Source organism: Protopterus annectens, chromosome 2.part1, assembly GCF_019279795.1.
Source record: "Protopterus annectens isolate FY-2018-M chromosome 2.part1, PAN1.0, whole genome shotgun sequence".
NCBI classification, from domain to species: Eukaryota; Metazoa; Chordata; order Ceratodontiformes; family Protopteridae; genus Protopterus; species Protopterus annectens.
In genome coordinates, this window is record NC_056729.1 from 626,057,843 (window position 1) to 626,082,990 (window position 25,148).

The window sequence follows — 25,148 nt, forward strand, 5'->3', positions numbered from 1 at the left end:
TTTTAATTTTTTGGAGCTGACTTATATAATTGTTTTAGTGAGCAAGTGCCAGGTAACTTAAATGCAATGTGTTACAGGTAACTTAAATGCAAAAATGACAAACAGTAACTTTCTTTCAAGTGAAACAAGGAAATAAGTACAGTAAGCAATGCAGATATCACTAGGGATCCACAGAAGTGCTAAAAGGCAGCGTTTTAGGTGGAATTAGCATTTCAGGGAAATAAACAAACAACAAGCATACAAATAAAGCTAGATTCAGCAGGCCTGGATCTAGTCTATGCTACAGCAAACAAGGTGTACCAATTTCAGTAAAAAACAGTTAGAATATGCAGGCACTATAAGCCGTTAACCAGAAATTCCCTGCTCAGAAGGGCAGAGTCCAGCCTCTCCTCCCACAAGAGTGCAGACTGCAATCCTTCTTAATGTAAAATAACTGGCCTGAAGCCCAAGTGCTTAAACCAGAACTAATACACTTTTAGAATATTAGACACTGAGCTTTCAATCAGCAGTTCCCAAAATTCAGCAGGCCTGGATGTAGTCTATGCTACAGCAAACGAGGTGTACCAATTTCAGTAAGAAGCAGTTCAAATATGCAGGCACTATAAGCTTTAACCAGAAATTCCCAGCTCAGAGGGACAGAGTCCAGCCTTTCCTCCCACAAGAGTGCAGAACACAAACCCTCTTAATGTAAAATAACTGGCCTCAAGCCCAAGTGCTTAAACCAGAATTAATACACTTTTAGAATAACAGACACTGAGCCCTCAATCAGCAGTTCCCAACTTAGAAGGATGTAAGCTACCTGTTCTGCCACTACAGTGCAGACCACAAACCTTCCTAATGTAAAACTGGTCTAAAGCCCAGGTGCTTAAACTAAAAGGCTTAGAATGAGTTACACCAAGCAGTAATAAATACAATTGAGTACTTTTAAGATGACGCAAAAGCAAAATAAAGTAGGAAAAAACACAAATACAGTAAAAGCAGATACATTTTTTTTTTTTTTTTTTGGAAAGAAAGAAAGGAAAGAGAGAAAGGAGTAGCAGAAACTAAGCTGATTGGCCTTCTCAAATGCTCTCCCTGTACTGGGTAGAATGAGGTAATGACACTAGACTGGGAGGAGGGACCCAGATCAAATTTACACTAGGGGCGGGCAACTGCAAAGCCACCAACTAGGGAGAGATGGTGGGAAACAAACTGCAGAAATGTTACTCACAGCTGAAAAGCAGCAGTGAGCCTTTAAATGAAAGTTTTAAACAGCTAAAGGAGCCACTAGAAAAAAAGAGTTTAACTGCAACAAGTTATCATAAACAAACAACCCAACAGATGCTTAATAAGAGTGGACAATTTCTAGTTAATACCTCACACACAGTGAAACTAGCTAGAAAAAATACACAGTACACAAAGTGCTATAAACAACAAAGAAATAAAGAACAAAATAAACAAAAAACAGGATACTTAATGTTATATATTGTAGCTCCGAGTTTGCTGAGTGTACTTCCTTCAATTAGCTCACTGTAAAATGGCTGAACACTCACAACTGAGCTTCCTAGGTAACAGAAAGTTGAAACCTGAGGCAGCTTTTAAGAAAGAAATCTCAAAAGAACCAATGAGGTGCTCAGTCTAAGCTCTTTGCACAAAAAACTGGACAAACAAGAAAGTCAATAATGGGGGTATACAACTTACTTCTCACTCACCATAGCTGTGAACTGTTAACACAAAAAGCCTGGACAAACAACAAAGCCAATAATGGGGGGAATACAAATTTCTCACTTCTCTCTATAGCTCTCAACTCTTAGCACAAAAGAATTTGAGCAAAGCTCAGAGATGGTGGTGGCTAGGAACTTTAGGCTCTTTTTACCCTGTAAAGGTACAGGGTTTGAGCCTAAATACCTCTAGCCACCAGGTGTATCACATTGGGGCATTTACACACAAAGACACACACACACACACACACACACACACACACACACACACACACACACACACACACACACACACACACACACACACACACACACACACAGACTTGCCTTCATCCCATAACCATAGCTGTTTTTGGCAGTATAAAATAAATGTCTTGGCTGTTTAATCCGTTCTCAGCAGCAAAAATAAAATAAAGCCATTATCAGCAGCAATGTAAAGCCTAGCCAGCCATATATAACAAAGTAAAGCCATTCTCGGCACACATACACCCTTTGTTACCTTGCCTTCATCCTGTTCTCACCATGACATTCCAGCTGTATAAAATAAAACAAAGTAAAGCCATTCTCGGCAGCAAAGTTGCTGCTTAATCCGTTCTCGGCAAAAATAAAGTAAAGCCATTCTCGGCAGCAAAGCTGTTTAATCCTTTTTCAGCAGCATTAAAGTAAAGCCATTATCGGCAGCAAAGCTGCTTCCGTTCTCGGCAGCGAAAATAAAATAAAGCCATTCTCGGCAGCAAAGCCAGCAAAAACAAAGTAAAGCCTAGCCAGCAAATGCAAAGTAAAGCCTAGCCAACAATATAAAATAAAACAAAGTAAAGCCATTCTTGGCAGCAAAGCTGCTGCTTAATCCATTCTCGGCAAAAATAAAATAAAGACATTCTCGACAGCAAACCTGCTGTTTAATCTGTTCTCAGCAGCAATAAAGTAAAGCCATTCTCAGCAGCAAAGACAGCAAAAACATATATAAAATAAAACAAGGTAAAGCCATTCTCGGTGCACAGACACCCTTTGTTACCTTGTCTTCATCCCGTTCTCGCAATGACATCCTGCAAGCAACTATATAAAATAAAACAAAGTAAAGCTTAATCCATTCTTGGTACAGTAGCAAAAATAAAAAAACAAAGTAAAGCCATTCTCGGCAGCAAAGCAAAGCTGCTGTTTAATTCCCGCCTGCTCGCAACCAGCCAGAAATGATGACGTGAGCTCCTTGAGCTCAATTCCGACTGGCTGGTAGCCCTGACAGTGCTGATGTCATCGCGCACGTGATAACGTCAGCTCTGACAGCACGAAAAATTAAAAAAAAAAAAAAAAAAAAAAACAAGGCAAAAAAATTGGAAATGAAGGGGTGCCACTTGGGAATCATGACACCCCTTCATTTGGACCCCAAATCTCGGTAAAAACCGAGTAAATCTATATGGTTGGGAGGTATGACTACAGTGTACCACAGCACTGCAGAGCAACATGTTGTAGTGTGTAGAGTGTAATGCCTATATGGCAGGTAGTGTAGCCATCAAGCAATGATGCCTTATAGCTGTTCGTAACACTGGTTGGTTGTGGTCTCAATATTGTTATCCATTTATGCTGTAGGTATACATGTCAGCACAAGGATGCCCTGTGCATGTGATGATATCTGTGCCACATCCCTGTCATCCATACCATCAATGCAAGCACAGACTGATATAGTTCTGATACATATGGTGACTGCACTACAGTGTACCACAGTACTGCAGTGTAAGATGTTGTAAGGAGTAAAGTGTAATGCATAAATGGCAGGTAGTGTAGGCATCCAGCAATGATGCATTATAGCTTTTAGTAACACTTGCTGATGGCAGTCCCTATAATGTTATCCATCTCTGCTGTAGGTGTACATGTGTCAGCAGGAGGATGGTCTGCAGTCATATTCCACAACGGGGTATGTTACTGTGGTGACACCATGGCTGTGACATATCTGGGGTACAGTTGAATACATATCACAGGTTACTAAAATGGTTATTGCCTGTGCCACATGGACAGGTGACCCACTGAGGCATGCATACACTGCAACCTGATGTAGACCCATCCACATAGATGCACACTGTTACTTGGTAACACTGGGACAAGACCCCTACCTAGCTATGTAGTGATACTGAAGTGTGTGGCTTACATTGCACACACCACACAGTGTTTAGGGTGAGGTGAGTCCCAGGTTACATGTTACATGCAGAACATCCCCAGACATGTACAGTATGCTAATGGGGGATGTAATGGGTGTATATGGACAATACATAGTGTGACATACCGTCAGATACACATTAACAGACACATAACAGCCAGACACACATCCAAGATACCAGGGCCTATCACTGCTAACTAACTTGACCGTGTGTCCAATGTATTACAGGTAGGCTGCACACAGCACATGCATAACTGACTTGGATTGTGGTATCAGTTGCCTGAATGGTTGATGGTGACAGGGGTAACCATAACGTGATATATGGGACATATACCGGGTGTATCTTGGTGTAATGAAAGTGTACACAGCACCCACATCCCCCTATGGATATTGTACTCCCTGAAACCCATGATGACACTCTGCCATATCCACTATCACACATTGGCCGTGACTGCGATACAACCTATAGAATACTCCAACAGTGGTACTACAGGGATATGCATCTAATGCACATGCCGCACACTTAGTAGGGTGCTACATTGTCATGCCTCACCTATGGGCAACAACAACACTGTCTGTACTACTGTGTGGCAATTGGTATTGTAATAGGAGTATGTGGCCTCGGAATGCTGTACCCTACAGATATATGGACATGCACAACTACACACACATGCCTGAACACAATAGGTATCCCATGCCTATCAACCCATTTGTAAAACACTGTTGTGCTGGTACTGCAGGGCTCGTGTAGCTGGTATGGGTGGGAGCTTAACAGGGTACTTGTAATGTCCCACACACCAGCAGCCACAATTGACTATGGCAATGGGTGTTGCATTGGTTGTGAAGGCCCTCATGGAATTCCTAAGTGCAGGTGTGCTAACACACAGACTCTGCTTTACTCAGTCATGCACATGTACACATGTGTCAGTACAGGGGTGCATCTCTGCAGGTGGTCATAGCTGTGTACCTAGCTATTGTCCAAGGGGAGATGGGCTGTGTAGGGGTTGTGTGTACAGTGGTATCCTGCCACCTGCCAGGTGGCGGCAGACAATCTATCGACAGACACTACTGTGGTGACCCGTAGGGTGACAATGACATGCATTAGCCAATCCTCAAGGTGCCTCCTGCAGTTGGCCACTGAGTTGATCAAGTTGACATGTATGCAACATACATTACAACACATGGTTAGTGTCTGTGAAGGATACCTGTACCCAAGCATGTTCGGTTGACTGTGGTAGTGTAGTGGAGGTACCCATGGCATGTGATGCATACAGGGTGACATCTCCTATATGTGCCAGTTCTTACACAGCTGGGCAGACATGTCAGCGTCAATCAAGCTTAGGTTGCCTGTACATATCCCGGCTGGATACCTGCCATCTGTACATCTGTACAGGGACTGACAGTCATCAGCTTGGCAAGTAGCTATGCAGCAGCATGAGTGTGTTGACAGAGAGACGTCTGACAGCAATATGTATGCCATGATTACTTGTTGGAAACCCTCACTACCATGTGCTGTACAGACGGTAGTCTACAGTTACATTCCACATGATGGATCATTACCCAGTAAAAGGTATATACTGTGACACAGCTCACACACCAGGGATACAACTGGGAGACCTTGGTGTCCAGATATATCCGCAGGTGTGCCTGTTGTCAGTACTACATTTAGCATTCTGCTCTTGCCTGGGTTAGCAATGTCAGCAGTAGTCCTGCCATGATACACTACATGCCAGTGTGACAGCACATACACTGAGCTTCTACACCTGTATGTAACACATTCACATGGATAACAGTGCTGTACAGGCCTCTTATATGTCTGTGTCCTGCACATGACACTCATACCCCTTGCTACTTTATTCACAGCACATAGGTGCATGTATTGTACATTGTATTACATACCACTTATTACAGATTATCAGACTGGGTTGTGTGACCTGGTTACCAGGGCTAAGCCATGCTTAGCAAGTATCAACATTGATGCAATATAACGGCTGAGCTGCTTTGCGCACTGGTAAGTGAAGCCTACACTGTGTAAGTGCCCATACATTTACCCATAGCTTAGCACCACTTAGCTTCACGCAAACCTGCTCATACGTGCTTAAAGCTACACAAAACTGCCTTAACCAGTCTGTTTCTGACAGCCCTTGTTCTGCCCAGCAACAAAATGAACAGCCCTTGCAGGTCTTGAACCCAGGACCCTGAAGTCACAGCACTTAACCACTATGCCATGACCACTGTGAAGAGAGCTGTTGTTTTATCAATACAGCTGTCAATACACATATTGAGTAGTATTGATCAATTCCCTTTAGATCCTAAATTGTGTAGTCCTTGTTAATATAATTGTTCATAGGTTCATAGATTAGTACTAGGCTAACTGCTCTTATGGCTCATTTTAAGCCTAGCTAATTACCCCATGTGAGAATCAAACCCTGCATCTTGTGTTTGCAAGGCAAACACCCTAACCATTATGCCAACTCCCCCTTTTGCATCACATATAGGTTCATAGGTTCATAGGTTGATACTAGGCTATCTGCCCTAGGGCATTTACAAGCCTAGCCAGAGTGTGTTTGGCTTTCGCCACCCTTCTTAGATTAGTTGACTGTGCCTCTGTATAGTAGGTCACAGAAGATAGCCCATTTAAGGTTAGTTTACCGTGCCTCTGTCTAGCAGTGACACAGAAGAGATCTCAGGGGTAAATTTATGATCTCCCATCCAAACGTCAAGATTCTTCTTGAAGAGGGTCATTGAGGGGCTCTGTCTGACATGGATTGGGATTTTGTTCTGGAGTGAAGGGAGCCTTTGGGATATGAATCTGTCCCTCCAGCATGTTCTATTTATTTCTGTGCTGAGGTTTAAGTCACTGGAGCATGTAGTTCTGATGGATTTGGATTTCTTGAGGTGGAGCATGTCCATTAATTCTGGGTTGGACATGGCTTTATACGTTAGGCACAGATCGCCTCTGAGTAGGTGATAAGCAACTGAGTAGAGCTGGAGTTTCTTTAGCCTAACTGCTTAGGGCATCTGTTTGAGTCCCTTGATCCTCTTGGTGAGGTACTTTTGGGGTCTTTCTAGTTGTAGCAGGTGTCGGGTAAGGTACATCCCAAATGGGACATTGTATTCAATTATGGGCCTGATGAGTGATTAGTAGAGGGGCACAATGACCTCTCTTGATCTAGATGTGAACCCCTTCGTGATAAGGTGGGATATATATGATGTCTTTCTAACCACTTTGGCAATGTGATTGTCAAAGGAGAGATTGCAATCTATTTGGGTCCCCAAATCCCTAATTACTTCTTCTGTACTTAATGGATTACCACCTATGTGGTAATTTGTGGGCACTTTGTTTTTCCCAAAGGGGGTGACTATGCACTTTTTGGCATTTAGCTTTAGGCCATGGCTCTGGCACCAGTTATCCATCTCTATGAGACCTTTTTGGAGGATGCTTGTGTCAGCTGGTGAGTCGATTATGGCCCCCAGTTTGCAGTCATCTGCAAACTTTGTCAGCCATAGCCCTCCTGTGTTAGCCTGTACCTCAGAGAAATATATACCGAACAAGAGAGGTCCCAGGACTGAGCCTTATGGGACGCCACTTGTAACTGGTTTAGAGTCTGACATGGCACCTGCAATTCTGACCATGTGGGTTCTATCCCTAAGCCAGTTTGTAACCCATCTTGTGACACAGGGGTTGATATTTAAGCTGGTGAGCTTATTTATGATGCCCGAGTGGGGTATTGTGTCAAAGGCTTTTGCAAGGTCAAGGTAGGCTGTGTGGACTACCTTCCCTTCGTCTATAGCCTTGGTAACTGTTTCAAAGAAATTGACCAGGTTCAAGAGGCAAGATCTGCCCTTAACAAAGCCGAATTGGGTAGGATCCAGAGTTTGGAGGTTCCCAATGTCTTTGTTTATGAGTTCCATGATGATACACTCCATAGCTTTGCAGACCAGGCTAGCTAGGCTTATAGGGCGATAGTTTCCGGGGTCTGTTGTGGCACCACCTTTATGGAGTGGGACCACTGTTGCTGTACGCCATTCTTTGGGTACATATCCTGTTGTAAGGCTGAGACTGAACAGTGATTTTAAGTGAGGGTTCAGTTCTTCTTGGAGCTCATATAAAAAGCAGCCTGGGACACCGTCCGTTCCCATTGATGCTGTGTTTTTTGCTTTGGAGAGGGCAGCTCTCACCTGTGCATCTGTGATGTCAGGGAGGCTACACTTTGTTGGGATAGTCATTTGCTCATTTAGGGGGAGGGGGGGAGAAGTTTGCACTGAACCTGTCTGCCAGGATGTTGGCAATGTCTGTCGGTTCAGTGTATTTTTTGTCATTTTGCACTAACTCAGAGCATATCTGGGAGTTTCCACCCAGGTTTCTGACATAACTAAAGAAAGCCTTGTGATTATCTTTAGCGTCTTGTGCAATTTTTCTTTCGAAGCTAGCCTTAGATGATTTTATGAGGGATCGTAGTTTCTTGCTAGTACTGATCAGAGTTGCCTTCCCTTTCAGGTATTTTGCTCTATCATGTAGTAGCTTCCTTTTTCTGTTGTACAGCTTATTTATGGCTGGGGTCAACCAGACAGGTCTCCTGCCTGTGTTGTTTTATCATAATGTACACAGAGCAGATACATATGGTGAGATACATCTGGGAGGGTATACACAACCGTGAGGTTTACTCTTGACAGGAATATGGTTGAATACACATAATAGGTCTATATATATCTACATGTACATACACATGTATACTCATACATATGTCTGTATACACATCTGTATAGTGCTACACAAATATGACCATGTGTACATCTCTTCCTATGTGTGTGTGTGTGTGTGTGTGTGTTGTGTATATATATCTATATCTATCTATATCTATCTATATATATATATATATATATATATATATATATATATATATATATATATAGATATATGTATATATATATATATATATATATATATATATATATATATATATGTATATGTATATACAGATATATGTATATATAGCGATATATGTATGCACATCCTACGTGTACAGATATGCCTAGTTATGTTGGTATATATGTAGAATTTATAACTTTATGTGTATACATATCTATTCTGATATATGTACTACTGTCAATATATATATGTAGATATACATACATATATGTACATATATCTGTAGACATATATATATATATATATATATATATATATATATATATATATATATATATATATGTGTGTACAGGTGTTTATAATCTGGATAATTATATATACATATATTTTACCATATGCACTGAACATGGAGTGTAGCCCTACCTCAGCCCCTGTAGTCCCAACTTCATAGTGCAAGGGGATGTCAGGTATGTATAGCAGGTATATTTGTAGATGATTGCTACTGCAATAGGGATTATCTTCATAAACATGGTGTGTATGGGAGGTCACATCTGCTTTTAACATCTGCACCATTGGCTACTGACAGACATCCTAAGGACATCATAGTACAGTACCGCTGCTGGCACGTAATGCTCCTGTGAACTACAGCAGATATATTGGCCAATATATGTGGACATTCTGACACATTCTGGACAGTCCAGAGGTATACACAGAACCCCTTAGTGCAAGACATGTGGACCAAGCCTGACAATGTGGATGTTAACAGCCATGTAGATGCGTATGACATGTAATGACTGGTATACATTTACCCCCATAGGTTATGCCTTTACAGACTCCTGTCTGTCCTGACACATAATAACCACTGGTACAGAGGTGCCATGGCCACCTACTACCCACTAGATATTGACATACATCTGTACAGCATCCCTCTGCTCTGTCTGATATACATGACTAAGGGAGGCCCAGCAGCAGTACATCTGGCAAATATCTGGGCATGACATCTCACTGGATAAGTACGCTAAGCTGCTAGGCATGTAACAAAGCACTGTGCAGGCTACAGGCAGACTGTCTCAACACTGGCCTACATTTCCTGTGGGGGAATGCACATGTACCTGCATATATAGCAGGCTCTACAGGTACGTCACAGCACAGAGTAAGATACATCTGTGTGAAAGTGCATAACCACAACCAATATGAGCATAGCCACAGCCACATATGATAATTAGTGTAATATTACAGTATAAGGGCTATCTGTTCCACACCATCCTCATATGTACCACTCACACACCGACCCTACATATACTGGGACACTACACAGTGTGGTCCAATGCCTGTCTGTGGTATGGGACATGTGTGTGTATTGCCCTACAAACATGTAAGCCGATAAGATAACATACAGTGGAGCAGCATGTAACATCAGATAGAATGGGATCATGATCAGTGACATCTACCACAGTCTGTACACAGGCCAAGTACATATTAACAATACAAACAGTCAACATTCACCATAAGTACAAAAACCCCAATACTGTATACACAACCACAGAATGTCCAGGTTATGTCATCAAATATAACCCCTACTATACATAACATGTGTAGCAGCCTGATATCTCACTGGCTTGTTATCAGATATCACTAATTATGGAGTACAGCACATATGCACCTCTTACTGCATGACATATGTACAAAGGTTGACAGAGTTGTGGCTGGAGACAGTTACACAGGACCAATATTGATGTGTTGATTTGATAACCTCATACATTTACTGTTGTAACAGGGTTTGTTGTAATATATGTCCTATGAGGGATATGAAGTCAGTAATTCTCATGGCTGTCACCATTTAAAGACTGCAATCCTTACACTACCTTCTGCAGTTCACAGATAGGTGCTCTGTGGGTAACGCATGAAACAAAAGGCATCACACACTGCCCAGTCTGCAGATGACCCTACAGATGGGGGTTTCCTCATAAACATAACACTGACATGGCAGGTATTAAAACATTTAGGACAGCCATATCCACACACACCATGTTAAACCAACATTACTCCAAATGCAGTATAGCTGCACTTACAGTCTGTAGTCAGGTCAGGCACATCCCCCTCTTGTGTATTGGCCTGTTTCCACAGTGTATGTGGTTAGAGGTACATCCTCAATCCATCTGAGATGCTGTTTACCAAACAACAGATCGAGTTCCTGCTCACAGTGAATGAAAAGGCCTAACACCAACATAATGTTCCTAGATATTGGAGTGTGTTTCCATGCAATTGGCTACGGGAATGTTACCACAGCTGTTTCACATACAATCAGCTAGTGGAGGGCTGCAATTCATGCAGAGGCCATCAGCTGATATTGAGCATCACTTAAAATACACACACTGCTGCCTAAGCAAAGCAGGTGTAGGTCTCCACATCCACCAGAGAGGGAGTGAGAGAGGCAGACCGAGGTGAAAAAAATTCTGGGAGGGGTGGAAGAGTAATACGTAAGCATATTTGTGTCACACACCTACCAGCACAGGGTATCAACCCCCTGATGACTATGTAGTGCTAACGCATTTCTATGCAGTTATTGGATGCGCCACATAGATTACATGTTGAGGAGCTCTCAAAATGTATATGTGATGGTGAGTGACATCTGCAACAGAGATATGGTAGCTATATGGTAGGTGTAGTACGTGTGCCTGTCTGCATGAACAGGTGCCAGTGTCAATACAGTCACACTCTGACAGGGATACACACACATTGACACACTTGGCAGGGCCAGGAATACAACTCATCACTAGTGAGATTGCCACAACACATTACTGTGCAGGTATCACATGCACCACATGGGTCATACGGAGGTTATATGGGCAAAGGGTATGTGGAGGTGTCTGACATCAGACAGCATGCTTCAGTATGCTAATGGGGGTTGTAGTGAGTGTCAATGTGATCATACAAATCATACAACACACACACACACACACACACACACACACACACACACACACACACACACACACACACACACACACACACACACACGCACACACACGGTGCCAGTACTGACATGCATGGGTGCATTGTTTCATGGGTGTGCAATGTTCGACTGTGCCAGTTGGCTAAACAAGGCTAGGTGATGGGTATACCTTGGCATCAGGCCACATGACAATGGTCTACATTGTGGCTCAGAGGTGTAGTTTCTGGATTTGCCCACACAGGTGGGTATTGTATTCACCATCCAGGCACCTGGGTGACTATTGTGTGTGGTCAATGCTGTGCATTGCTTGCCATGTATGTGTTCCTTAGCCCATGACATGGATGGTGTCTGGGATGTGCACACCTCCCACATGCATGTACAGTGACATGTGGAACTGTACCTGGGGTGTCTGGCCCATGTTTTGTACACAGATTCTTATCATCAGATATGCCAGTCCTAGCCTCATTTGGTGGGAGCTGTTAATGGACAGCAGTTTACCCTGCACCTACATTGATAGCATGATACCGGTATTCCCTGGTATTAGTGGCATCTGTCCATACAGGGCATGTTTTTCAGGCATGGTATGTCCTTTGTGGGTCCCATTTGATGGCACCACAGGTGTTGCAGGTGTCCAGTGGGAAACATGGGGAAGGTGCACTGTCAGTGTGTATGTGCCTATTGGACTGATGGATGGGGTACCATGCCCACTGTAGCCCACTTCAATCACATCATAGTTACTATCAGTGGGCAATATACAGGGTACTACCAACATAGTGGCTGTTGCCTAGGCAAGTGTGTATGTGTGTGTGTGTGTGTTTGTGTGTGTTTGGTTGAGAGTGTTCTCTGGGTAATACTAGGGTTGCTGACATTGTTCGCCTGTCCTTGATGTCACATGTAGGGGTATGGATTTGCATCCCAGCCTCTCGGATATTTCACACCTGTTATCCCTGTATGGCGGACATTGTGATATATACTAGGGCCACCATATAAGAAATTAGCAAAACCTGCTACACATTGAGTCCACTTGTTACACACTCACAACCACCTCCACACAGGATCTGAATTACAAACACAGACACACACACAGACACAGCTGTCATGTCTGGGATTAGAACTTATACCTAACTAGTTTATGACACTACAGCACTACGCAGTTATAGGACATGCCACGGTAAATACTGGAGTACTCCTTCCCCAAAGGTGTATTTCACAGTGAATGACATCAGCAGGATTTCCAAAGTAGTGCATTTGAATTGTAGTGAGTGTGACTAGCCTAAAATGCATTGCTCCCTACACAGACATAGAAACACACACAAAATATCCACAACTGCCATGTGTGGGAATAGAACCCCTACCAGAGTTCTATATCACACTACAGCATGAAGCAGTTATAGGACTCACCACAGGGATTACTGGAATACTCCTTCCACAAAGGTGTATTTCATAGTGAATGACATCAGCAGCCTTACCAGAGTAGGGTATTTGAAGTGTTGAGAGTGTGACTAACCTAAAAAGCATTACTCTCTACACAGATGCACACAGTTGCCAGGTCTGGGATTAGAACTCCTACCTTACAATTTGGTCACACTACAGCAGTACCCAGTTATAGGACATGCCATGGAGATTACGGGGCTATAGCTCTCCGAAAGGTGCATTGCACAGTGAATGACATCAGTAGCATTGCCAAAGTAGGGAATTTGAATTGTACTGAGTGTGACTAGCCTAAAAAGCATTACTTTCTACACAGACACGCACACATAGTTGCAAAGTCTGGGATTCACACTCCTACCTAACTATTTTACCACACTACAGCAGTACACAGTTATAGGACATGCCATGGAGATTACTGGTCTACAATTTTCCCAAAGGTGTATTTCAAAGTGGATGACCTCAGCAGCCTTGTCATAGTAAGGCTATGAGGAGGGCAGTGTGTGTGCATGGGCCATAACCCATTCATCTAGAGGCTGACACACCACATGCAGGCACATGCAAGGTTATATTCCACAGGTATGTGTATACAGCTGCGAGATGACTACTTCCTTGTACAGTCATATTGCACAGCTAGCACTTGAACCACATAATCTGTAATGCTGACAGATACCAGTGGCTAGTATCTACAGTGAGTGACATCTAAACCTCATGTGTTTGTAGCCATTTGGCTGTGTGCTGGGAGGGACAGGCCTCAAAATGAATGGCTCCTTATCACAGTCACTCTCTTCCACACATCTATGTATGTCTACTTTTGGCTTATTATAATGTGTTGTCCTTGGATATATGTCTGTATTCCTATCTACTGTGTGTGCAAAGCATGAGTGGTGCATACTGAGGAGTCTGCACTAACATCAGCAACTGCCAGATATGTCTGATCCACTGTTGTTTGCAGACATGGGCTTCTTTTGTTTAAGTGTGTGAGCATGCCCAGTATATGACCTTTCAGTATGCTGTTGCCTGACATTGCCTTCATTTCTCTAAGTGTGTGAGCATGCCCAGTATGCCATCCTGTACTGAATGTGTGGATTGATTCCAGGTAGTTTGTACTCCAGTGCAGACCTTTGTGTTGTACACCTACAAGTAGAAAACTGTTTCTGCAGGTTATCCGTCGATCATTTGGCAATATGGGGACAAAGTATGCAGGGGATAGTGTGTACTGTAGGTGATTGTGTCTGTGCTGTTTCAGCTACATGGTACTGCTGTTAGCAGAGATATTCAGACATGTGTACTGTTATACACTGTGATGTTTTTTGTCCTCATGTACTGTCAGGTGGACATTCCTGCTCACAGTGATGTCTTGGGGGACAAGGGTGACTGCAGCTGTGTGTGGTATTGTGGACAGATGTCTACATATTCATGGTAGGTTATTCCATCATGGAGGGGGAGCTACAGACACTTGCTGTTGGGTCTGTGTATCTGGTTCAGCACCTTGGTACAGTCCTGGCAGAGGATCCCATACTTGTACATCCATCAACATGACAGTATGGTTTTATATTGCTATGGCAATACCTCACAGCTGTACAGATTTGCACAGGTTAACCAGAGGCAGGGACCATGAGTTAGGACATTACCCCTATTGTGGTGTATGGGCAGGTATGTAGCCACTCATTTATGTGTTTACAGCCAGGGATAGTGTGTGCACACAGCTTTGTGTCCGACCTTGCACATTCCATGCTGCCCATGCTCCCCCCTCTGTTATTCTATCCTCTTCCTTACATTATGCATACATTCTCTGATACTTTCCCTATGGTTATCTCCCCATAATAGCTGTGTGTTGGTGTTGGTCACAGCTCATGCAGTGGGACATAGTGGATATATTACTGTGGTTTATCCATATGGCCTTGGATATGGCTTATGTGGTGTGTGTTGTGTTGTTGTTTGGATGTCCATGAGATAGCATGCATTAGCAGTACATGTGAGACACAGGCCCTTGGCAGAGGCCTGTGGGCCATTAGGTGTTGTTGAAGGCCAGATGTGGCAGGCTGTTGCATTCTGTCAGTCCGACAGTCTCAGACCACCATACAGTATATTCCCCTGGGGTGACAGAGTAGGTGTGCTAGGTGTTCATGCCAATACCTTCTATCAGTCTTGATTAGGTGGTGTGGATGTTGGCAGGGTGCTACCTACAGCTAGCGACGCACCTGCATGGGACACCTGCACTGCATGCTGCATTCTATCGCTATTGCCATATACAGGTGGGGTCATATTGTACCCATTCCCCACAGCAGGGGTACAACCAGAGACGTACCTGTGGGTGGTGTTTGCATGAACTGGGTGCATGTGTGCTATGGACACTACTTGTATCTGACACACAGATATGCATTGGACATTCCAGTTATGCTTGCATGTGCAGGTGCATCAGCTGTTTCCCAGTACATCAGTACTACCTCCTTTGTGATCTGCGAGTGTTTGGGCAGACAACACCAGTATCCCCCTACTACAGGACCAGATAATGTGATGCATACCTGTATGTACTGCTCCAAGGCTGTCTCCATTTCAGAGTGACACAATATATACTGTATGTCTGGTGTACTTTCCCGTGTGTACTGCTTGTATATCTAGCCCAACAGCCATGCCATGTCAGTCTTTCAGATGGTGACACATATTGCCACCATACATTTACAGTGGCTTACTGCATGCTTGTGTTATACTGGTGGGTATTGTGTTTGGCACTGCAGTTGTGAGGACTTGTCCCTGTCATCAGCAGTAGTGGGGAATGGCCGCCAGGTCTTACCTCAACATGCATGCATAATGACCACTCTCACACAGTATGAAACACACACTGACCTAACACACACATACCTGTATATTGTGCAGATGCTACAACCTATCCTGCTACCTTGGCCACCTCTGTGCATATGTGCTCCACTGGTATTATACCTACACATACATGTTACTACATTTCTACATAGGATTGTGGGGGGCACACCTGATTGTTACAACATGTATACATCGGATTGGGGGCACACCAGACCATTACTACATTTCTAAATAGGTTTGGGGGGCACACCGGACTGTTACTACATTTCTAATTAGGGTTGAGGGGAGCACACCTGACTATTTCTACATTTCTACACTGGGTTGGGGGAAGGGACACACCTGACCGTTCCTACATTTCTACACAGGATTGGGGGGCACACTTGACTGTTACTACATTTCTACACAGGATTGGGGGGGACACACCTGACTGTTACTACATTTCTACACATGATTGGGGGGCACACCTAACTGTTTATACGTGTCTACATAAGAGTGGGCGGGCACACCTGACTGTTTCTACATTTCTACATAGGATTGTGGGAGGACACACCTGACTGTTTCTACATTTCTACACAGGATTGGGGGGCACACCTGACTGTTACTACATTTCTACACATGATTGGGGGGGCACACATGGCTGTTGCTACATTTCTATGCAAGATTGGGGGGGGCACACTGGACTGTTTCTACATTTCTACATGACTGGGGGAGCACACCTGACTGTTTATACATACATGTCTATATAGGATTGGGGGGCACACCTGGACTTGTACACATTTGCTATGACTGTACTGGTATGTCAGGTACTCCATTTCATTCTGTATTCTAACCTACCATGCTGACTAGAGGCATATCAGTTTACTACAGGTCTTAGCTTTGGTTGACCTACATATTAGTGTCTGACTTCCTACCCTTCAGAACTAACATCCCACTACTTGTCCTGCTGTAGTCTGTCTGGGTAGGCCTGGGGGGGGGGTACTCATAGTCATCATTCAGAGGCCATAATACAGCCTCTGTTTGTGTTTGTCTACACCTGTCCTGCTGGCTGAGACTGTTGTTGGGCATGTGAACCTCCCTGACTGGCATGTGTGAGTCATGTGGACACACATGACGGCCCCACATTTCCTGCAGTGGGTTTTGACACCCTGTGTAGTACTGGCTACTGTGGTGACTCCAGTATTTGTTACATATGTTATGGCGCCACTATGGGTGTCTACTATCTGCTGGCATACCATTCAGCCAGCCAATTCCCTTGCATGCTGACATCATACCATAGATACAGGTAATGACACTTTCTACTCCATTTGGCAATTGGTAGGTTGATTGACTTACCTTGTGGGTGTGCCAGTATTGAAGATGGTGCTGGAGGGTTGCCTATGTCAGATGCGCATGGTTGAGCACAGGTAGTGTCATGTTTGGCATCCCTTTTACTGTATGTGCGAGTCAGAGAGAGGTGTCATTCCCTGGGTCCCTACTGTGTCAGTGTATGTGCTATGGATTGCCTCTTTTCCAAGGCCAGGGCATACTGGGCATGCCTCCATCTACCTACTGGGGCAGGCTCAGATTGTTCCTCCTCTGAGTCACTCTGTGCCTGTGCAGGCCTTGGCATTGGTGGGGGGCTGTGTGGCCCTGCCCCGTGCTGTTCCTGCTGCAGCTGTTTCCAAAGGATCATATTGTGTAGCATGGCACATACCATAAAAATGTGAGTACTTGTAGCTGGTAAGTACGGCAAGGCTCCACCGGATGTGTTCAGGCAATGGAACCATGACATGAGCATCCCAAACACATGCTCTATTATATGTGTGGTCTGTGTGTGTGCCTCATTATAGCATTCTTGTTTGGGTGTGTGTGCATTTCTGATGGGTGTCATCAGCCACGGCTTCAGTGCGTAAGCAGTATCCCCCACTAGGTGACCATAAGGGATGTCCCCATTGGCAAATCTCTGGTACAGCTACATCAGATGCCAGATGTGGGAATTCTGATAGCTTCCAGGGCAGCCAGCACACACATTCATTATAATGCCCTGGGCATCACACACAACCTGGCAGTTGATGGAGGGGAAGCTGTTGTGGTTGATGTAGACCCTACCCTGCTCACCAGATAGTGATTTGATGCATATGTGTGTGCAGTCTATAGCACCCACTACCTCAGGGTATTCTGCTATTTAGTAGAAGAGACATGTATTGCTGGCCAGCACCTCGCGGGTGTATATTAGAACACCGAACATTCAAAATTTCAAGTGTTCTAATATCGAACCCTATGAATTGAAAATTTAAAACATCGAACATTCAGAACAGCGAATTTTTTCCTAGGGAAAAAATTTGCTGTTCCAAAACACATACACACAACACAAGCACACCAAACAAACAGCAATCCACACAAATACATCTAAACTCTTACACCTAACCCTACACTAAACTATACATACACCACTAACTATCCACTTACCTTAACCCAAACCCTAACCGTAAGGTCCGTCACTATCGCACAGTCACCTCAACAGTACCCTAACCCTAACTCACCTACCCCACTCTATCCCTCATGTCCACACAATTGCACACTTACCTGACCCGCGCCCTAACCCTAATTCACCTAACCCACCCTAACCCTCATGTCCACACAATCGCACACTTACCTGACCCTGACCAGTAACTTTCCACCACAGTGCTGAAAATACTGAAGCAACAGAAATGGGAAACTGAATTTCTTCCCTAGTAAAAAATTTGGTTTTCTGTTTCTTCGATATTTTCAGCTGAAAATGGGTTGATATTAGAACACTCAAAATTTTGAATGTTCAGTGTTCTAATATAGACCCCACCTCACGGGTTTTGAGGAAATATACGTGCTCACTGGCATGTACTGACAGGGCATCTAGGAACTGGTGGAATACTCTGGATACTGATGCCTGTGAGATCCCCATGATATCCCCAGTTGGGAGGTTCCTGTGGCTGGTATTCCTAGGCCTACACGTACCTTGGTATCCACTGGGGTGGGTTCCCCTCTGTCAGTTCTGTGTGTCAGGCATGGCCGGCACAGCTCAACAATTTGCTGTAGGAGATCCCTGTCCACCCTATAGTGCTCCACTATCTCCAGCTCATGTAGCCCCTGGCAGGTTACACTGGGTCTGTACACCCTGTGGGTTGGTTGACTGCATTCACATCCTCACCACCCTCAGCCTCTTGCACATGTTATTGTATGATGCCTGCTGCAGCCCCTATCATTTTGTAGTTTTGCTTGTTAAAAGTTCCCCACTTGTATACACCGGTGGTGTAGAGTATGGGAAAAACCACAGGGAAAGGTGTTTGCATAGTTTATAGTAGTGCTCTGGGCTGGGCTGGTCTGCTGCATGTGTACCTGGCTGATTCTGATACATTTCACCTGCCAGCTATGCTAGTTCTCCTTGATTAACTTCCTACTACTGTTTTCCCTTCCCATTGCCTTCCGGTTTATGCCCAGGGGTGTGCCGTGCAAACACAGTGCTCAGATGTGCACAGAGCTGCTATTTCCTAGTTTACTTTTTTTTCTTTAAAACCCAGTGCGTGGTGCGCACACCCGCTTAGGCAATGTAAAGGGTTCCTAGGCAGACGCAGACACACCCTCTTGCCTAGCTGTGCTAAGCTAGGTGCAAAACTGAGCCACAAAGCTCCAATCCACTTACAGTATGCCTGACACCCCCCCCCCCCATGATGTTAGCTAACTCCTAGGCTTGCATCAAGCTATTCCTGCTCTTACACTGTTGTGAGCTGACTAGCATGCTGGGGAAATCTGGGATTCACTATCATTCCCCTCTTTTGCATAGGATTGCCTGCTAATGCATAGTTACATGTCTCACACTGGGCCTCCCCCCTTAGCAACCACTACTCACTGGCCATGTTGTCTTCTGCCTGCCATTGACAATAATGGCAGAATAGTGAATTTAGTTAGAATGCTTATTTTAGGTTTATTTTCTTACTTTCCCTGATCCCGTTTGCAAGCTGCTGCCCTAAGCTTAAACAGCCAAGATGGGCTAAAAAAAATAAGAGATGATTTTTTTTATTTTTTCAATTGTTTTCAATGCCAATGGCCTTATACTTGGCCATTGGCATGCTTCCTAGATAGTATGCACCCTTTATTTTGAGCTGACATGGCTCAGTTTTGGAATTTGCAGAAATGTACTCCGTTACTGGTGGAGTACATTTCTGCAGATTACACTAGTCCTGCACGGCCGGTTTCCAGCTTCCTGGATTGCAAATTGACTTCATTTGCATGGATTTCTCCTGCAAATGGGGTAGTTTGCATGCAGGGGCTGAGTCCATGCAGGATTAGTGCAGGAGCACTCATGCACACCCCTACAGGCTATTCCTGGATCACACGGCAGGCATATTGCCTGCTGGAGCTCCTGTACTAATCCTGCATGCCATGCAAGGCTTGCAGAATCCGGGGGAATGTGTAAACCACAACAATTTATTCTGAATAGATGCTGTAAGAAATGACTTTATCTTGGTACCAGATGCACATTTAGACTGATTATGTGTGAAAAATGAATACCACCCTAAAGTTAGGCAACAACAACTGGAAGAAATAGACTAAAAAGAGAGAGATATTTACATAATTACCAGATAGGATGCACTTCAGGAATGAAGAAATTCAAGGCATCAAACTTGATTACTTTCTCATTTTTAAAGGGGATCTAATAATGTAAGCAGAGTGGTCAGTAGAGTCAAATATATCTTGGGCCATGCATTGCTACAGTTGGGTATAACACTGGGGAAAGAATATGGTAAGCAAAACAAATGTAAATAGTAACATTACACAAGGAAATTACAGGAACAAAGAATACAGTGAGGACATAATTATAAAGTGTTAGGGAAATGATAATGCAAGAAGCACACTTTGCAATTAATTCTAGTACCTCACTTTATTGTTCTTAAACTACTATACCTACTTCTAATTAGCACAACCAAATGACTTTTCCATCACTACTACTCTATTAACAGTCAGACTTGATTATCTCCTCTAATACCTCATTCTATTGTATTTCTTAAATTATTCATGTCTATCTTATGTATCACTCCTATCTATAAAGTCTCTGTACAAGGTTTGTAAATTTAATGTTTGTGAATATCAGTACAAATTTTATTATGACTATTATGCTGTGCGTTCACTGAAAACAGTATTTTAAACTTTGTCCTCGGGCCAACACTGAAAAAGAGCACCTATACCCAGTCAGACATTCCTGGTAAACAAATGTCATTAAATAAGTAAATAAATTAATTAAGTAGAGTTTGGGAAGGAGAAAAAGGTTTTAACTGTCTTGATTTTGTGAAAAACAAAATGGTACAATCTACAGTGTTTTCTATGAGATTGTTGGAACAGAAAAGGCCTGTGCATGCCATTCTAGGTGTCTAACAGATCTTATGGTTGATCAGGAGTGAGTCTGGTACAGCTTGTGACTTGGTATGAAAAAGAGCAAGTTTTATCACAATTCCAGGAACTAGGTAAAAGGATCACAGATGAAGAAAGGGTAGTAATGGTGAATCATGATTTTTCAAAGACAACTCTGCATGAAAAAGACATATTTTAGAGGTTAGAAAGGAGTGTCAATAGCAGAGACTCTGATGTAAGTTAGCACTCCCGGTGTATTTTAAGATGCTTTTCACTATGGAGATGCAACTGTTTACCTTTGCTCAAGAGGTGATGGATATCCCACAGGGATTGCCTTGCTAATTGGATTATGTAAGCAAGGAATTGTCAGAAGTGGAGCCAGGATACAAAGGTAATGACTGTCCTGAAATGCTTGAATTGTAAGATGATTGTGAGTAAGAGCATGAACAAGAAGAAGACTGAACTGTTGTTACATGATCCATAGTTGGTGCGCTTTAGGAAAATAAGGTTCGTAAAGCTATGTGAAGTGGGGAATGGAAGTTTAAGATTTTGCCAAGTCTGAAAGTTGGGGAATACACACTGAATCCAAAGGTAATTATACGACATTCATTTGCTGATATGACAGGCCTTAAGATTTATTTGCTTATGTGGGCCGCAGAACGGCACTGCTTTTGTGGCGGTTTCATTGCCTCTATTGAGTTTGTATGAAGCAGTCATTTTTAACTGTCACTTTTACTGAGCCTGTAGTGACTTTTTGTTTGCTTTTGAATTCGTCGAATGAACTGACTGCATGCAAAGCAACTGCAGTCATTTCTGTTAAACTAAATATCCAAATATGTTAGAAGGTGGATGTAAAAGATCTCATGGAACTTATCAAAAAGAGTAGAGGAAATTCATGAGTGCACTGACAAAATTTCCTCTATGCATTGTGAATTCCACCATGGGGCTTTCAATATCCGAGGCTGTTAGCCTCGTGGGAATAAAACACTCAACAGAGTGTAAATAAAAATAAATGTTATTTATGTGTTCAAATGGGTTTTGATAATTGTGTAAGTATGTAACTATCTGTGAAAAATACTTATCTGTTTTCCGTGCTATACAGAGGTCAATGCCAATTATAGAAATTGTGTAACATGGTTATACCCTAAGTATTTTGTTCATACACACTGCTTATCTGTTATGGGTGAGAATTTTCATGAAAGCTTGTAGTATGGTTGGGGGTATAAGTAGCCTAATGGTGTCGACATCAGTTTCCCCATAACCCTAAGTTTACAATAAGTAATGTTACATATGTACTCTAATGCGCTATATCATTTAATTAACTCATTCTGACAATGCTTAAGTACAGCGATACAAGTGGGAGTAAGCTGAAACCATGGCTTATGATTCTTTAGTGACTTGGTAACTTCTTTGGTAAACATGACTGAACTGAGTGAGGTGGGTGGGCTATCAGGACCACCCTAGTACCAAAGTCTGTTAACTAAACTGGATAAGCATATTAGTCTTGTGGTTAAAGAGTTAGAGGACACAGCTGCTATTAAGCAAGATCAGCTTTACACCAGCTTGCACTGGAATCAGGTGTGGCAAAGACTGCATTCCTTGAGATGCCTGTATGCATTCAAACTGTAAAATTGTAGGAAAGCACATCTGTACTTTACTTTCATGGTGAGAAACTACAGGAATATAACAGATGCTAGAATAGATAGAAGAATACACAAAAAAGTATCAATCTGCACGAGAGGTGTACAAGATAACACAGAAAGAGGAGGTAAGTGTGTTTTCCTTGAGGACCATTTGCTTAAAGCCCTTAATCTAAGCCTTGCATAGTCTTATCATGACTGAAAGGACACAGCAGTGAAACCTCCAAGGTAAAAAGATGGCCTCCTGTGACAAATGATGTTTAAGTTGCTGAATTTGGCAGTAAAAGAAGTGTGCCTTAGGGACTCTAAAGAAGGTCACCCTTTCTTGATTTGTGGAGCTTAAGTATAAAGAAAACAATTATGTGTTCAGTCACCCAAAGCCTCTCTCAGAGTTTTTAAAGATGTTACTGTGTCAAATAATACTGCAGAATGGTGATTCTGTCCACCTAGGCCCAACCCTCAGACAGCATAGACCTCTTTGAAAATATTGGGAATGGACAAATTCACTTTTGTACCTTTTGCTGCTAACATATATCCAGTCCTAATATAGCAAACATTTGAAGATACAGTCAGAAGAGGATAGAAATCAACTGTGGAAGTCATCAGCAAGACAACCTTTCCTTGAAGAGGTCCCTGTTTCTAAGAGATTCAGTATCCCCACCAGTCAGGTCTCAGACAGGATAGTGCAGACACTAGCAGTGCAAAAGGAAAGAATGCTGAATGCCCAACAAAGAGGACTGAAAATTATAAGGTGCTAGTTAAAACAAAGAGCAAGAGCAAGAAACCTGGAATCAGTTAGGGACATACTGTTTAGACTAGTGTTTTATATTTAGGCATTTAACTTTGTAAACTCCGTTGTATATAATATGAGTTTAACTACTGTATGTTTTATAAGTGGCTGGTGTGCTGACACATCTCACTATAGCAAAGCATGCTATTGGTTTATTCTTTTGGTGCTGTTGTTGAGCTACCACCTACTTGCTATTTTTAAATAGTATAAAAATACGTGTGTGAAAAGGATGCTAAGACAAACCGTTCAGTAAAAACTGTAAGAAAAACTCAGCCAAGCTAGATTTCTTCTTGTGTGATACCTGAAGCCTCCTATAGAAATGCCCAAACCTGCATGTCCACAGCTAGAGGGGTTTGGTTTTGTTGGCCTGAATGTTACCATAAAGACTTAAAAATTAAAAAGTCATGGACATTCAGAAGCTATGTAGCTGCAATACTTGGCGTCCTTAAGAGGTCATTTGCATATATCCCATGTGCCTTCGTTACAAGAAGTTTAAGGTTTCACACAGTGGACACTCTAGCTTGGCTGAGTTTTTCCTCCAGTTTTTACTGAATGGTCTATCTGTGTGTCCTTTCTACCCTTTGGTTTGGATGTTAGTTGAGATATTCAGTGGGCACCTTATTCTTTATGGGAATAGTCAATTGGTTTATTGCTTGAATTTTGTTTCTAGATATCAGCATTATTTTCAGGATTAACTTAAGTCTTCTAAAATGTTTCTAAGATTTATTCGCATTTGTTCATGTTTTTTTGTTGATCCTTCATCAATTCCCAAATATGTATACACTCCTTCGTTTTTCAAGTTCTTTTATATAACATTCTTTTCCCAAACTGACATTTTCTTGCTGCTGCAGTTTTCCTGCTTTAAAGGTTGCTTTTGCACACTTATCAAGACCAAATGACATTCTTATAGCATCTGAAAAAGTATTGACTACTTGCAGTTGTGCTTTCAGTTCCTCATCTGATGTGCTATACAGTTTTAAATCATTGGTAAAGAAAAGATGAGAATTCTTCACACTTTGTTGTTTTCTAGGAGCCAAATTATAGCCATGTCCTAATCTATTAAAAAGATAGCATAATGGGTTAAGGGGAAGACAAAATAGCAGAGGTGACAAGGAGTCACCCTGAAATATACACTTTTGGATTTTTATCCCTGGAATAATAATTTGCCCTTTATCATGGCTTAATTGCAAAGTGGTTGGACACTGTTTCATGGTCTGATACCAGTGGATACCACATCCCGCAATGCCGAATCCTTCACAAATGCTTTCTATGGACATATCCAAGAATGCATGGATCATGCAATCCCAAACAAATCCAAGTCCCTCTCCACCAAATGTAAGCGTCCTGTCTGGTGGACCTCAGCCATAAACAAATTGTATAACAAAAGAAGGAAGCTACTGCACGTCAGAGCGAAATCCCATG